Source organism: Oryctolagus cuniculus, chromosome 1 (assembly GCF_051225735.1).
Source record: "Oryctolagus cuniculus isolate XC-2025 breed Fujian yellow rabbit chromosome 1, ASM5122573v1, whole genome shotgun sequence".
Classification (NCBI taxonomy): Eukaryota; Metazoa; Chordata; class Mammalia; order Lagomorpha; family Leporidae; genus Oryctolagus; species Oryctolagus cuniculus.
In genome coordinates this window covers 177,530,567-177,545,284 of record NC_142867.1, presented here as the reverse complement: position 1 = coordinate 177,545,284, position 14,718 = coordinate 177,530,567, and the positions used below count along the sequence as shown (strand labels likewise).

General features: G+C 42.3%; 1 protein-coding gene and 1 long non-coding RNA gene across 10 annotated transcripts in view; one reads left to right on the top strand and one right to left on the bottom strand.

Annotated features, from left to right (window-relative positions):
• The window catches only part of NFIB (nuclear factor I B), a 494,444-nt gene that overhangs the window by 106,577 nt on the left and 373,149 nt on the right, over positions 1-14,718 (top strand). The window lies entirely within an intron of this gene.
• LOC149128771 (uncharacterized) lies at positions 2,846-6,205 on the bottom strand. Its single transcript, XR_016213653.1, has 3 exons — positions 5,928-6,205; positions 5,031-5,112; positions 2,846-4,412 (listed from the first exon to the last, which is right to left on the bottom strand). It is a non-coding gene; the product is annotated as an uncharacterized LOC149128771 (long non-coding RNA).

Here is a 14,718-nt window from a genome sequence, read left to right as displayed (position 1 = left end):
TGTTCCTGCCACCCTTGTTGGAGACCTGGATAGACTTCTAGAATCCTGGCTTCAGCCTGACCCAGCCATGGCTAAAATGGCCATTCAGGAAGTGTACTAGCAGGTAGAAGATTCTCTCTCTCCCTCCCTCCCTCCCATCCTGCTCTTCCTTCCCACATCCTTCCTTTCCTCTCCCTCCCTCTGTCTTGGTCACCTTACCTTTCAAATAAACAAATAAATAAAAAGTAAAAAATGTTGCACCCTTGTAGGTGTAATTGAGTACCTGAATTAAAAAATCAGAACCACATAAATTGTTTTATTACAATAATCTTACAGCTTGAGCTAGATGCCTCTTTCTTGTGCTGTACAATATAGTGGGGGTAACACTATCTCCTTAATCTCTACTCTTAACCTGTTAAATTGATCATACTGATAGGTCTAAGAGTCAAAGGGATCACACAAACAAGACTAGTGTCTGCTAATACTAACTGATAGAATAAAAAAGGGAGAGAATGATCCAACACGGGAAGCGGGATACACAATAGAATGGCAGATGTCCTAAACAGCACTCTGGCCTCAGAATCAGCCCTTAAGGCATTTGGATCTGGCTGAAGAGCCCATGAGAGTATTTTAGGCATGGAAAGCCAAGACACTCTGGAAAAAAAAAAAATGACCTAAATGAAAGATCTCTGTGAGTGAGATCCCAGTGGAAAGAACAGGTCATCAAAGAAGGAGGTACCTTTCTCTGAAGGGAGGAGAGAACTTCCACTTTGACTACGACCTTGTCTAAATATGATCAGAGTCGGTGAACTCAAAAGGCTTCCATAGCCTTGGCAACTCATGACAAGAGCCTAGGGTGATTACTGACGCCATAAACAAGAGTGTCAATTTGTTAAGTCAACAACAGGAGTCACTGTGCACTTACTCCTCATGTAGGATCTCTGTCCTTAATGTGCTGTACATTGTGATTTAATGCTATAACTAGTAGTGAAACAGTATTTTTCACTTTGTGTTTCTATGTGGGTGCAAACTGTTGAAATCTTTACTTAATATATGCTAAACTGTATATAAAGAGAATTGAAAATGAATCTTGATGTGAATGGAAGGGGAGAGGGAGTGGGAAAGGGGAGGGTTGCAGGTGGGCGGGAAGTTATGGGGGGGAAGCCACTGTAATCCATAAGCTGTACTTTGGAAATTTATATCATTAAATAAAAGCTAAAAAAAAAAGATTTACTTATTTATTTGAAAGGAAGAGTTACAGAGGGAGAGAGAGAGAGAGAGCACGCTCGAGAGAGAGAGCGCTTGAGAGAGATATCTTCCATCCTCTGTTCATTTCCCAAATGGCTGCAATGGCTGGGCTGGGCCGGGCCAGGAGCCAGGACCCAGGAGCCAGGAGCTTCCTTTGAGTCTCCCATGTGAATGCAGGGGCCCAAGCACTCGGGCCATCTTTTGCTGCTTTTCCCAGGCCATTAGCAGGGAGCTGGCTCAGACGTATAGTAGCCAGCACATGAACTGGCACCTCATGGGATGTTGGTGTCACAGGTGGTGGCTTTACCTTCTATGCGACAGTGCCAGCCCCTTTGTGAATTCTGATGACAACTGTTTCCCTTCCCTTCCCTTCCTGTCCTTTGTTTCATGTTGTTGTGTGGACTTCCCAGCACAAACATGGCAACCCAAAAAAGATGCCTCGGATTCAGCCGCTCTGATTGGCAGCAGCTTCAATATACCCATGTACTCCCCAAAACTCTGTCACTTAATTTGGTTACAGGTCGCCTTGCCACTAGAAAGAAGAGTATGTGTTTTCTCATCTGTCTGATAAAGAGCAAAGGCTAGGCAGAGAGGTCACTGGCACTCTAAGATAAACATGAATCGCCACTAGATGGCGCTGCCTGTTGTTCATCAAAGACAAGGGGCCCTTTTTTCTCTTTTCTCTTCCTCCCCTTTCTTTTTCTCCTCCACTGGTTCCTGGCCCAGAGTTTACAACTGGGATCCTAATCATGCTGGACCCCTTCTGTGCTGGGAAAGGAAGTCCTATTTTTGGCATATTGTCATCAATATCTGAGGACCCAACAGGCTCCACCTCCAATCTGGGCAAATTCCCTCAACAGTGTTGTCTTTATGCAGAGGTGATTTGGAAAGAATATATTGTACTTGGATGTCAACGTTCAAAGGCTCCGAGGCAGAAAATTCCATTTCAAAAGAAAGTGTGATTAATGAAGCCACATAAATCCTGTCGAGGCTGGAGCAATTTCAGAAATCACACCATACAAATCAAAGAAGCAGGTTTTTCTATATCCTCTCTCACTTTCTCTTGTTTTTATTTCTGCACCATCTCAAGCTTTCCTTTCCCTCTTTTGTAGTTTCTCATGTGCATGTACCCAAACTCTAAAACAGGAGGGCACTTGGTCAGAAATTCTAAATCCAGGTAGCCTCACCCTCCAGCCAAGCCATTTCTCTGCTTTCTTCCCCTATGAGATCCAAAGACAGGGCTGAGACTCATTAACTGCTTATAAAACCTGAGCCAGTTCCCCATTGCTCAGTTTTAATGCTATCTTAGTTACAGAAAATAAAGGTGAATTAAGAAGTAATATAGGGGCTGGCGCTGTAACACAGCAGGTTAATGCCCTGGCCTAAAGTGCCAGTATCCCATACGGGTGCCGGTTTGAGACCTGGCTGCTCCACTTCTGATCCAGCTCTCTGCGATGGCCTGGGAAAGCAGTAGAAGATGGTCCTAGTCCTTGGGCCCCTGCACCCACGTGGGAGACTCGGAGGAGGCTCCTGGCTCCTGATTTTGGATCGGCCGTTGCGGCCAATTGGGGAGTGAACCATCGGATTGAAGACTTCCCTCCCCACACCGCCTCTCCTCTCTCTGTATAACTCTGACTTTCAAATAAATAAAATAAGTCTTAAAAAAAAAAGTAATATAGATATATACTGAAGGTTTTCTAGAAGAGACAGTATGGAAATTTTATAGACTGCTCTATAAAGAAATTATCAAAATATCCCCTTTACATATTTCTGTCTCCTTCAAATTTCCCATGTGTGTCAACTTCTAATTGTGTCCCTTACTCCTCTCTGAGTTCTCCAAGCAGCCTGTGTTGTGTTTGCCTTGTCTACACTTGCATCCTCTTCACACTCACTGCTCCTTCCATAAACTTGGTTCCCTACTCCTTGTCATGCCAGGAGTACTCTCAGTGCTGTGGAGAGGGAGGTATCCTCAGCCCCACTGGGTTATGTCTGCTTCCTAGAATGGGCTCACTAACCAGAGAACAAACGGGCAATGTGGTACCTTGTTGAATGGTGGGTGTCACAGAGTGTAGTCCAGTGATTAAACGTATGAGCTCTGCAGTCAGACTTCTGTGCTTAAGTTTAAATGCCATCACTTACTTGCTGGATGACCTTGGGAATGTTACCTGACCTCCCTATGCCTAAATTTATCCACATACAAAATGTAAATGATAATGGTTTCTACATGAAGGGTAGTTGTGTGAACTGAATGAGTTGATATAGGTAAGACCCTTAGAAGAGTGTATGGTTCAGAGAAAGTACAATACAAATATTCACTGTGACTAACAGTCTCATAATTATAATTGTTAATATTATATGCCAGGCATAATGGTTGGTAAAGAAAATATGAGAGTCAACAAAATAGACAATATCTCTGCCTTTATGGAGCTTTCTGGCTAATGAACAAAGCAGGTAAGTCTCCTGCACCTGCAATTCTACATGCTAAGATCATGGACAGGAAAATTACATGGATGATAAGGGTCCACACGGACTCTAACCCCTAGTTGGGAACATGGAGAAAACTTCCTTTTGGCACTGATACCCAAAAGGGACTGAGGGGTAGTCTTTACAGAGATCACTGTCTAGACACTCAGCTCTTCTGGATTTTGCAGGAAAGGCACAAGCAGAAGGGAGGAGCCTTGTTCCCATTTCTGCTGGGTCTCAGCATGGCTCCAGTGTGGGGAGACCTGCAGGCAACTCAGCACCATGTTGTTGCCTGAGGGTCTTGGATCTGTAGGAACGAACAGGAAGGGGCTCCAAGCCAGGGAAGTGGACTTATCCCTGAGTGAATCTGCCATGGCAGGGCCACACATCAAAACAGTCAGAGATGGAGGATTGAAAATGGGGTTATTCTCAATGTCCTCCGTGGTGGTCCCTGCAATATCCAGCTACAGTGATGGCGAGGAGAGCCGGCAGATGTTCTGTTACATCATGCAGTCTTGATGAGCCAGCCAGGACAGGAACATATGAAGATCTACAAGCATTGGAAAAGTCACTTTTTCTTTTTTCTGCTTCTAAGGAATCCTGAAATATCCAGTTTAACCAGTTAGCATATCTATATTAAATGGCCACACTCACTGTGCGAGGCACCATATTGTATGTGGAGATGCAATAAGAAAAATGAAGGATCTTGCTGAGTTTGCAACCTGCAGGAGAAAACAGACATGAGTAAGTTCAGGTATAATTTAATGGACCGTATCAACATAAAGGCATGAGAAAAGCTTGGTAGGAACATGGAAGAGAGTAGAAAAACTGTAAGGGCTGACACCTCATCTGGCCTGTAGAGATCACAATGGTAGAAGAGGTCAGGGATGTGGGATTAAGTCAGGGGTAGGAAAGCTATGCCGAGTGTTAGTAAGATTATCCATTTGTGAAGAGATGTTTCAATTTTTATTTTTATTTTATTTAAAAAAATTTTTATGTATTTTCATTTTATCTGGAAGGTAGAGAGAGCAACAGAGAATAGGTCTCCATTTATTGGTTCACTCCCCCAAAGCACACAAAAGCCAAGGCTAAACCCAGCTAAAGCCAAGAGTCAGCAACTCAATCTAGGTCTCCCACGTGGCTGGCAGGAACCCAAGCCCTTGAGCAATCATCTAAAGCCTTCCAGGATGCACATTAGCAGGAAGCTGCATCTGAAGCAGAGGTGGGACATGAACCAGACATCCTGGGATACAGGTTCCCTAAGCAGTGACTTTATGGCTACGCCAAATGCCATCCCTCAGTTTTTATTTAAGCCAGAACTTGTCATATAGATTCAAGACCTTTCCCGAGTCACAGTTCTGGAGGATTTGAAAACATCCAAAGACATGAGCACTCCTCCTCCACTCCGCCAGCCGTATTCATCTGCAAAGCATTCCAAAAAGAACAGAGGAAAAAGAAAGTGGTTGTACAAAACAAGAACGAACCCTGTCCCTATGAGAAGGATACATAGGTGAGAATTTTCTCTCATGTGAAAAACTTCCTGAGATGCAAAGCCTGAGCACGTTCCATTCATTTATTCAGATCGACTGACATTTGTTACACGGATACGATAGTAATGTTCTATTCTACGTGTTGGGGGAGAAGATGAATAAAACTAGGCCTCTGCACAGGAGTAGCTAATGGTACAATAAACCAGTAATTGTGGCACCACACAATTAGTTTTTGGCACTATGGCGATCCTGCAGTTTGAAAGGAAATCAAGTGCCTGGAGATTAAATGGTCCCATCTAAGCTTTTATCAATACCAAAAGAAGAATGGGGCAATGCCTAAGAATCCAATCACACTAAAATTCATAAGTGCAGTGAAAATGTGTTTTTTTAATATTGTTTATTATCAATCTGGCCTTCCCTAGAAGCCCTAGCCTGTGAATGAATGCATGGGAAATAACTAAATGTCTAATTCAGTTTAAATTTTAGTCCAATCCCTAAATGTAAATTCCCCCTACAAGTAAAGCTCAGTCTTTCCAAGTAGTGGTTCAGTTTCAATAACCTCTGTTCCTTTCCTCCAAATTCTCTACAAGAAGGCACTGGGTGGATGCCTGGGGTGCACAGAGAGCTCACGTGACCTTGTCAGGGCTGAGGAAGGGGAGTCCCAGACCCCTCCTAGTGCTGCTGCTTTGTGCCCCGCTCCAGCTGGCACATATTCTGAAGGCAATGACTACCAAACATTGTACTCACCTGGGCAGAGTCCAGCGGGCCTTCCTGCGTGTTGCAGCTTCCTCCTCCTGGCGCTCTCTCAAACTAGAGGATTCCCTTCAAGCTCTGCTACTTGGCCGCTCAGGCCCCACGAAAGACTTCCTGACTCCCAAGTCTGCTTTCTGAGTGCTGTGGGAAGCTGTGAATGTCATCCACACCATGCAGAAACCCAGAGCAGAGCAGTAGAAGTAAATTCCCGCTGTTGCTATCCAAGTCAAACACTACACCCCAGGTGACCTGGGGAGGAATCAGGCACTGAGTGTGTCTATATTTACCCAATACTCCTCCCTGTTCTTTAGACCAATGAGCCACAACTCAAAATTGGAACAGATCTGATCCATTCACTTTCTACTGGGCTTCCCTTCTCACTTCCTCTCCCTACCTGAATGTCTCTTATGTAAACTTTTATTCAGACAGTTCACCAAACTTATCCCCAGGTAGATCCAATTGGAACTAAAGGCATTTTTAAAAATCCTTTCCTTGGCCATTAAAGCCTGTCTCTCTTCCCTCTCTCTCACCACTACAGTGTGCACCTGAGTGAAGAAACCCCTTGATCTTGGTCTATGAGAAATGGCAGTGAAACAATGAGTAAAGAAAGAAATTAAATTCATGTCTTTAATATCAACAAAGAGTATGCCACTTTTAAGATAATGGAATTGTATTTCTTCATCTTCTAATTGGGTAGTCCAAGGAATGTCGTTCCGCAGGTCGCCTTTGAGTAAGCTGTGGCAAGTGTTTCAAGCTCAAATAAGTTTAGGGAATGCTGAGTTAAACAAAGTTAAGTAGGTTTATTTAACATGCAACTATCAGAGCTTCTAATATGCTAATATGTTCTGTGAGTTCTGTTGTGCTGTTTCCCAAACTTATTTGGTCATAGGACACTTTTTCATGTCTCCTGGAAACAGTATTCTACAGAATATAGGAGTGGAAGATGCTGAAAACCCTCCATTTCCAGAATCAATGGGTGCATCCATCACAGCATACCTTCTTCATTAGGCAAGCAAAGACAAGTGCAGAAGTGTTTATGTATCTGATCTGCTTCCCACCTGGTCCTTCCTTTATGTCCCTGGACTCGTGTTAGTTTATAATTAAAACCACCATGACATCAGTGTTGTGAGCATGAAGTACCTGGGAGTTAGACAGTTGGAGACACTGGAACTTAAAAATGTTTATCCTCAAATAAGCAAGCATGCATAACTCCCTCCCCTGTTCCCCTCAGCAAAAGGAGAGATTCAAGGACCAAATTCCTGAGCTTCTCTGGGAATTCTCCAGTGGGAATGCATTGGGACCCAAGTTGCTCTTGCACAGCATGGGAAATGGATGATGGCTCATAGTTAAGGAATGCAAAATAAAGATCTCATGACTTTCCATATAAAAATACATATGGTGTAAGATTACTGCACAGTCCCCTACAATCAGAAAGAATGCAAATATTCCCTGCATGGCAGGAACAAGAGGAATAGAATTTGAGTAGACAGAAAATTGGGATCAACAGGAAAGTTCTGGCTAAACTGCTTTGCAGAGAACGTAATTATCTGAAAATAGGTTCCCTAAAAGGGGCATTACCGAAGGAAAAATAATCAAAACTCAAGAGACGTCGATGAGTTTCCAGGGAGGACAGTGATGGATGAAAGGAAATGGCAGGAAAAAAAAATGTTGAAGGCCAGGATAATGGGCCCAGTGACCCTTTTACCTTCCTTAAACTTTTCTTCTGTCCTTGTATAAATAGAGAAGAGGCCCAACCCGACACACAAAACAAAAAAGGGGGAAAAATGGATATTTCATGTGCAGCCACATGTGGGCTGGATGTATAACTCATAAACAAATCCATCCCATTGTACACATTCCATGTAAGAGGGACTGATTTACATGTGTAGCCTTGGCATAAGAAGACATCTCATGCACACAGGAAAGCAGCAGGAAGTTCCAAGGTCCCAGAAGATCAGCTATTAAGGGCCATCCATGTGTAGGAGCAAGAAAGAGCCTAATGAAGGAAGTAGGAGAATGACTTTTGCCCCTAATCCTGTTGCCATCCCTGCCCCCTTGGACTTCACAGAACAAAACATGAAATATGCATTGTTTTTCAGGTCAATCAATCACAACTACTTATTGGCAGCACGCTTTGTATTAAATCACAAAATATTGCTACTGACACATGGGTATACTTTCTTCACCGAAAACTCAGTAAAGATAGGAAAGGTCATCTGAGCTGTTGAATCTTTATGGCTCTTGAAAAAAATTAAATAAGATTGACCACATCAAAGCTTTTGCTACTGGGAACTCAGAACTGTGGAAATGCCTCATCTTTCCCAGGAGGAAGACCTAGCATCATTGTTGTATGTGTCTAACATCCTCCCTTCCTTTCTTCGTCTTCTTTTTTTTTTTTTAAGAGTTATTTTATTTATTAGGAAGAGTTACAGAGACGCAGAGACAGAGAGAGAGAGAGGTCTTCCAACTGCTTGTTCATTCCCCAAATGGCCACAACAGCCGGATTTGAGCTGGTCTGAAGCCAGGACTTGGGACATCCTCTGCTGCTGTCCCAGGCATATCAGCAGGGATCTGGATTAGAAGTGGAGCAGCTGGGACTCAAACTGGCACCTACATAGGATGCTGGTGCTGCAGTCCCCAGTGCCACCCCGCTGCCTTCCCTTCTACCTGCTCCCTACTTCTCACTTCCCCAATAACCCAGGATTATGGCTGGTGGGACGAGTAACACTGTTATTCTGCTCCCACCTTGGACACAGATGCGGTCACTGGACTCAAGTTGGGCCATTTAGTGCCATATTCTTCTCTTCAAAGTGGTTAGTTCAAGTTGTGGACACAGCCCAAAGCAGCACCAGTCAGAATCCTCCCTTGGGATATCTTGAATGGAAAGTGACTTGCCTTTCCAAGGTTTGGTTTTTATAAGATGATTGGCCTTTTTTCTTATGTATAAAGTAGTTCAAGCTAGATGCTTATCACATGCAGTTGAAAGCCTTCCACCTAATATGGGGATGGTGGCAGAATAAGAAAGGAGCGTTATCTGCTTTGTCTGACTCCTTAAAGGCATCTATAGAAGGTATGCATGTGCCAGACCAGAAATGCAATAGTGAGCAAACAGGCTCGATCTACATTCATGGGGATTATAAACTACCGGGAAGAGCTAGCATTCAATGACTGCTAAAAACTAATGAATTTCACATGTTCCATGTTCTATAAGGAGAAGTAGTCAATAACTAGAATCCCAGTGTCTGGGGAAGAGGCAATGAAGTTTCCATAAGGAAGTGACATTTAAGTAGGGACTCAAAGATGGGTCGGGGTTAGTCTCATCTTCATGGTCTCCTTAGCCATTTTAATCCTGGGTACCATGGTGGCTACTTTAAGTTTAAAAACGTCTTCTGTGTTTTTCTACTAATTGAGCTGATACTAGCCTGTTTGGTAATATTAGTGGCAATATGAGGACTTCTAATTCTTCCTGTGGCCTTGTCAAGTAGCAAATGCAATCTAAGTAAAATCAAATGTTAGCTAGAAAAGTGAGACAGATAGCCACCCTGTGAGAAAAAAAAAATAGCAATTCTAGTTTTTCTCAATGAATTATCTTCAGAATCATAAATATCTGTTAAAAATTCTGATGTGCCTATAGATTTCCACTCAATCAAGAAATTATGACAATATAAGAGAATTGAGTATGGTGGTACAAAGGATATATACTTTTGAAAGTGGACTCTAAATGTTACCAAAATGAATCTGTGCTGAATGCAAATTAGTGCTGGGCCAATCCTAGTGTGGCATCCATTGCTTTGTTGAAATGTTTCTGGTTGTGATAGAACCAATACCCTTTGGTTTGTAGCAGATAACTCACATTTGTCAACTCTTGTTTGTATGCAGATGTAATAACTTGTACTGAAGGCTCATGCTATCTTCCTCAACGGGAAGAGCTAATTTGATTTACCATTTGTATGATATAGCTATGCATTCCTCTTCAGTATCTTAAACTCCATTATGTTTTGGAGTTACTTGTGTTTGATTTTATTCTGTCTCCTGAAAGAACATACAGTCTCTGAAATCAGATCCTAGAGCTTCTTGCCCTCTTCAGCCTTTCTCTATCATGCCCCAAAACATTTATCCAATAATCAATGTTGATCATTTGTTTAACAAATCTTTATTAAGTCTTTAACATAAACCTGATACAGTTTTGGGTCAGAGAATCTGGAAAATAAATATGCATTTCAATCGATGTGATTGTTATTTCCCTTATTAACATTTGATAAGAATTGTCATCTAGAAAGGAAGGAATGAAAGAAGGAAGGGAGGGAGGGAGGGCCTGCTTCTTCACATTTATGAATGCCACAGTTACTCCCCATGGTATAAATGCCCTTTTTTTCTTTCTCCAAAGACCTAGGATTTTTAAATTATGTTCTAATATTATGCAACAAAACAGTTGAAGGCAGAATATAAAAAAGAAATCAATGCAATTTACTTATAATTAACTTGAGACTATGTTAGAAATGAATAAAAAAAAAAACCTGGTTTACTCTCAGTGGTGCTGCTGTTGAACTGTCATCTAAAAGTTTATATAATTAGTGGAAGCATGTTAATTGAATTATGGCAATTAAATCAGCCTTGAGACAAGAGGGTCTCTTCTGATTGATGAGATTGTGTTGATACTGTAACCCACTCTCACCAGTTGGGAAGTTTCGGGGTAGTCTCATCCTGCCCCTCTGCACTTTAGCTGCCAAGTGTAGGGGTTCTTGGGCCTTTGGATTCTATTCTTCCTTTGTACAAGGTTGACACTATCAATGGTTGGGCCAGAACCACAAGGAAGCTATGCAGTTTACATCTGTTATTTTTACTACCATAAATCATCACCAGCCAGAGATAGGAGTGGGAAGTGGAGATAGTTGCAGAGCTGATGTGGAGCAAGTGATTATCCTTTCAGTCCTTTCCTTAATAATGCCATTGCTGATTGAAGTGCTGAGAAAAGACGAAAGCGGGTTTCAAGTAAGTTTGGGAGCTGTTTGGCACTATGCTTGTCCACATTCACGCCTCTCAGTGGATACTGTAGAATGGGCTAGCAGCATGTATATTAGATCATGTCTCTAACCTGATATTTACGAACAAAGTCGCCTCACGAAATCTCCTTCGTCTCTCCAGGACTAAATTTGCTCTACAAAATGAGACTGCCACAGTTCCTTTCAACGCAGAATTCTACACGTTCTGGTCCATTCACAAACTTAGCGCTGTGTTTTCCAGGGTTTTGAAAATGGGTTGTTAGCGTCGTATGTCCTAGGGGGATAAAGCTGCATGGGCAGAATGAACAGCAGCCAAATGCACTGGAGGGAGCTGTAGTGATGCCACTTGGGACTGCTAAATGGTTGGAATTGTAGATTCTTCTAGAAAAGAACAACCAGAAAGAAGAGGAGAGGACCATCCTGAGACATCTGAAAGAAGCCTTCTTGGGGAAGTTCTGTGAGCTGGGGCAGCTGGAAGATGTCCAGAGATCAGTGCAGAATGAAAAAATGCAGTGCTCTTGTTCAAAAATGAAAAATTTCAAAATGGTAACTGCAGAGGATTCAACCAAATGCAGGACCTTCCTCCCCAAGTGCCAGGCTCTGTGTGACTGCATGGATCGCATGCCCATTTATTTGGCGTTGTCTGTGGGCCTGGCTGGTGAGGATTAATCCTGTTTTCCAGGGGTTGAAATCACAGCAACCTCCCCTCTCTGGGTCCCCTGAATCTGCAAGGCTCACTTTAAGTCAAGTCTGCTTTTCATTCACTGCTATGTTTCTTGCTGGCTTATTTTTTTTTAACAGTGCTGCTAGCTGTATAAATATTTTACAGTTCCCCCATGAAAAGTTTCCAAGGGGCCCATGTTGAGGGGAAAAAAAATCTTTGAAAGGATTTTTTCCATAGCAATTAAAACCTTTCAAAGCACCAAGAGCTCCCTATTCCCACTTTGGTGCAACAAACTCTATTTTTTTATTTTAATTTTTATTTTTTTGCTCAGTTTGGATGGCTGGCTTTGGGTCTGAAAATAAGCCTGTCTCTTTGTTTGGTGACTTTGTGGGTTGCAGATAGACATTTGGAATTTAAATTCATTAGATACATGGCAGAGCTGCGGATGGAACCAGCGGAGGGCTTAGAAATGCTGTGATCAGAAACTCTAACCCCTATTTCCTGTATCTCATTTACAGGGGTAAAATGACTATAAATCAAACTAAAGCTCATTTTGGCTCCCCAGATGAAGTCAAATGTACACTCTGACTTATGCATATACCATTTTTAGTTAACGCACCAATAAAAATAATTGTGCAAGCCTAAATTTGGAAGTGTTCCCAGCGTTTATGACAAAACTTAATAAAGCCAGGCGCATTGAATGTAATATGGGAATTTTATTGAAATGAAATTAGTCCATCATGTAAGCCCACATTTTCCTCAGATTTCTTGGACTTCATGTGAGAGCTCTCCTGGGGACCCTATTAGGGTCCTGCAAAAATTCAAGTTCAGTATGTAGAGACACAGGGTACAGACTGAAGGCTCTCTACTGGGTAGGATGCTATGTTACAGCCAGCTTCAGTGAAGCAAACCACACACACTTCTCCAAGCATGCCCCTACTCTCTTAACTGCAGTGTCTAAGCAGCAGACATATTGTTGTGGTTTTATTCAAAATATAGGACTCCTGGCGATTCGGGGGTGGGGGTTCAGTTGTAATTCCAGCGCTGGTGGTATGTGCCAGAAACCTATTATGTAATTTCCCCAGAGAAGCAGCATGGCAGCAGCCATTGTGTGTGTCCGGAAGTTTGGTTGCTTGACTGCATTTAGGGACAAAAGCCAGGAGACTGTGAGATGTGTTTTTATCTACTCAAAGGAAGAGACAACATTTAAGGCTTTGAAATTGGGGGTTGAGATTCATGGTGTAAGGATGAGGACAGTTGAATAAAGGAGTTCAAGTTCTGATATGGATTATGTTTCATTTACAGTGGTTCTCAAACTTTCATGAGTACATAAACACTTCCTGGGGTGCTTGTTAAAAACATATATGTTGCAAGCCTTCCATCAGGAGGTTTGAATTCATGACACCCATAGGCAGACCTAATAATATGCATTTTAAACAATACCTGTGATGATTTTAATGCAGGTGGACCAACAATCTCAGTTTGAAAATTATTTCCATCAAATTGAGCATCAACAGCAACAAACTCCAATGTATCTTATAAATGTTGAGTTTTGAGGTGTTACCATGTGCTAAGTATAGAGAGTCTTCAGAGCCAATGGTCCCATTGCATTTTGAAAGCCATGTTTGCAGGTGTTTTGAAAATCTTGGCAAAAAAAGATATTTCATAGCTTCAATTTATAGCATGTCTCAGTGCTTAATTAGCCATTGCTATTAGCAGTTTTCTTCCTCAGATACGCATAAATTCCTTATTGGAATTTGAGCCCATTTCCCCCTGTCCTTTCCTCAGAACAATTGGGTTGTGTCTTGATAATAATACTTAATGCATATAGAGGAGTGTAGAGTTACCTCCCCATTAATCCACCAGGTCGATAGATTTGCTCAAGGCTGAGGGGTCAGTTTCCAGCTGTAAGGCTCTGAGTTAGTAGGTCCAAAGATGGCTGAAGAAGGCCCGCAAAGTGAGTGGGTGCCTCCACAGATTGCCTTCTCCAAAACCATCTTGGCAGGATGCTGAGGACTTAAGGGACTATTTTTGGACACTGACATCACCACTTTCCTAGTTCACCTGGAGACGACCAGTGTCTCTTTGACCTTTTTTTTATACTTGGTTCATCCTACTTTCTCTGACTTTCCCTAAGTATCATACTTCTAATCGACAGCTGACAAAAGCTTGCCTGATCTCTGTAGCTAGAACAGAAAATGCATTGGGGAAATTGGGCAATGCCTTTTCCTCTTAGTGACAGCAGCAGACAGTCTCTGAAGTGGCCTTTGGCATTCACACTTTGCAAGCAGATTATGACTTTCTGCAATCAATAAAATATAGTAAAGATTATGGAATGTCAGTGACATGATTCTGTTACATTATAACATGTTCTAAGTTCTATGATATATGTTATGAACCTCATATTAAAGACTGTCTTGCTAGCAAGATTTCTCCTGAGACTCCCCCTGCTGGCTTGATTATGTAAGTATCAGTGTTAAGAGCTCCCACGTTGGGGTCAGTGTTTTGATGCAGCAGCTTAAGCCACCACTAGTTACACCAGTATCCCATATTGGAGTGCTGGTTCTGGTCCCAGCTGCTTCTTGGGACCAGATGATGATCCAAGTACTGGGGCCCCTGCCACCCATTCATGTGGGAGACCCAGATGGAGTTCTTGGCTCCTGACTTCAGCCTGGCCCAGACTTGGCTGTTGCAGGAATTTGGGGAGTGAACCAGTAGATGGAAGCACTGTGTGTTTTTGTATGTCTGTGTGTTTGTGTTTCTCTTTCTGACTTACAAATAAATATATAAATAAATAGTTAAAAATAAATAAATAAATAGTTTTTAAATACAAAGAAAAGCCCATGTGACAAGAAAATATGGTGGCCTCTAGGAGTTGAGGGCAATCTCTAACCAACAGAGCTCAATCCAACTGCAAGGACATGAATTCTGACAACAACTTCACTGTCTTTGGAAGCAGATTCTTCCCCAGCCAGGCCTGCTCATGAAAATACAGCCTCACAGCTTCATTTTAGCTTTAGGGGGTGCTAAGCAAAGGACTCGGGCTGTGTTGGGATTCCTGACCCACAGGAACTCTGAGGTAGTGAGTAGATGTTGTTGTTTGAAGAAACTAAATGTG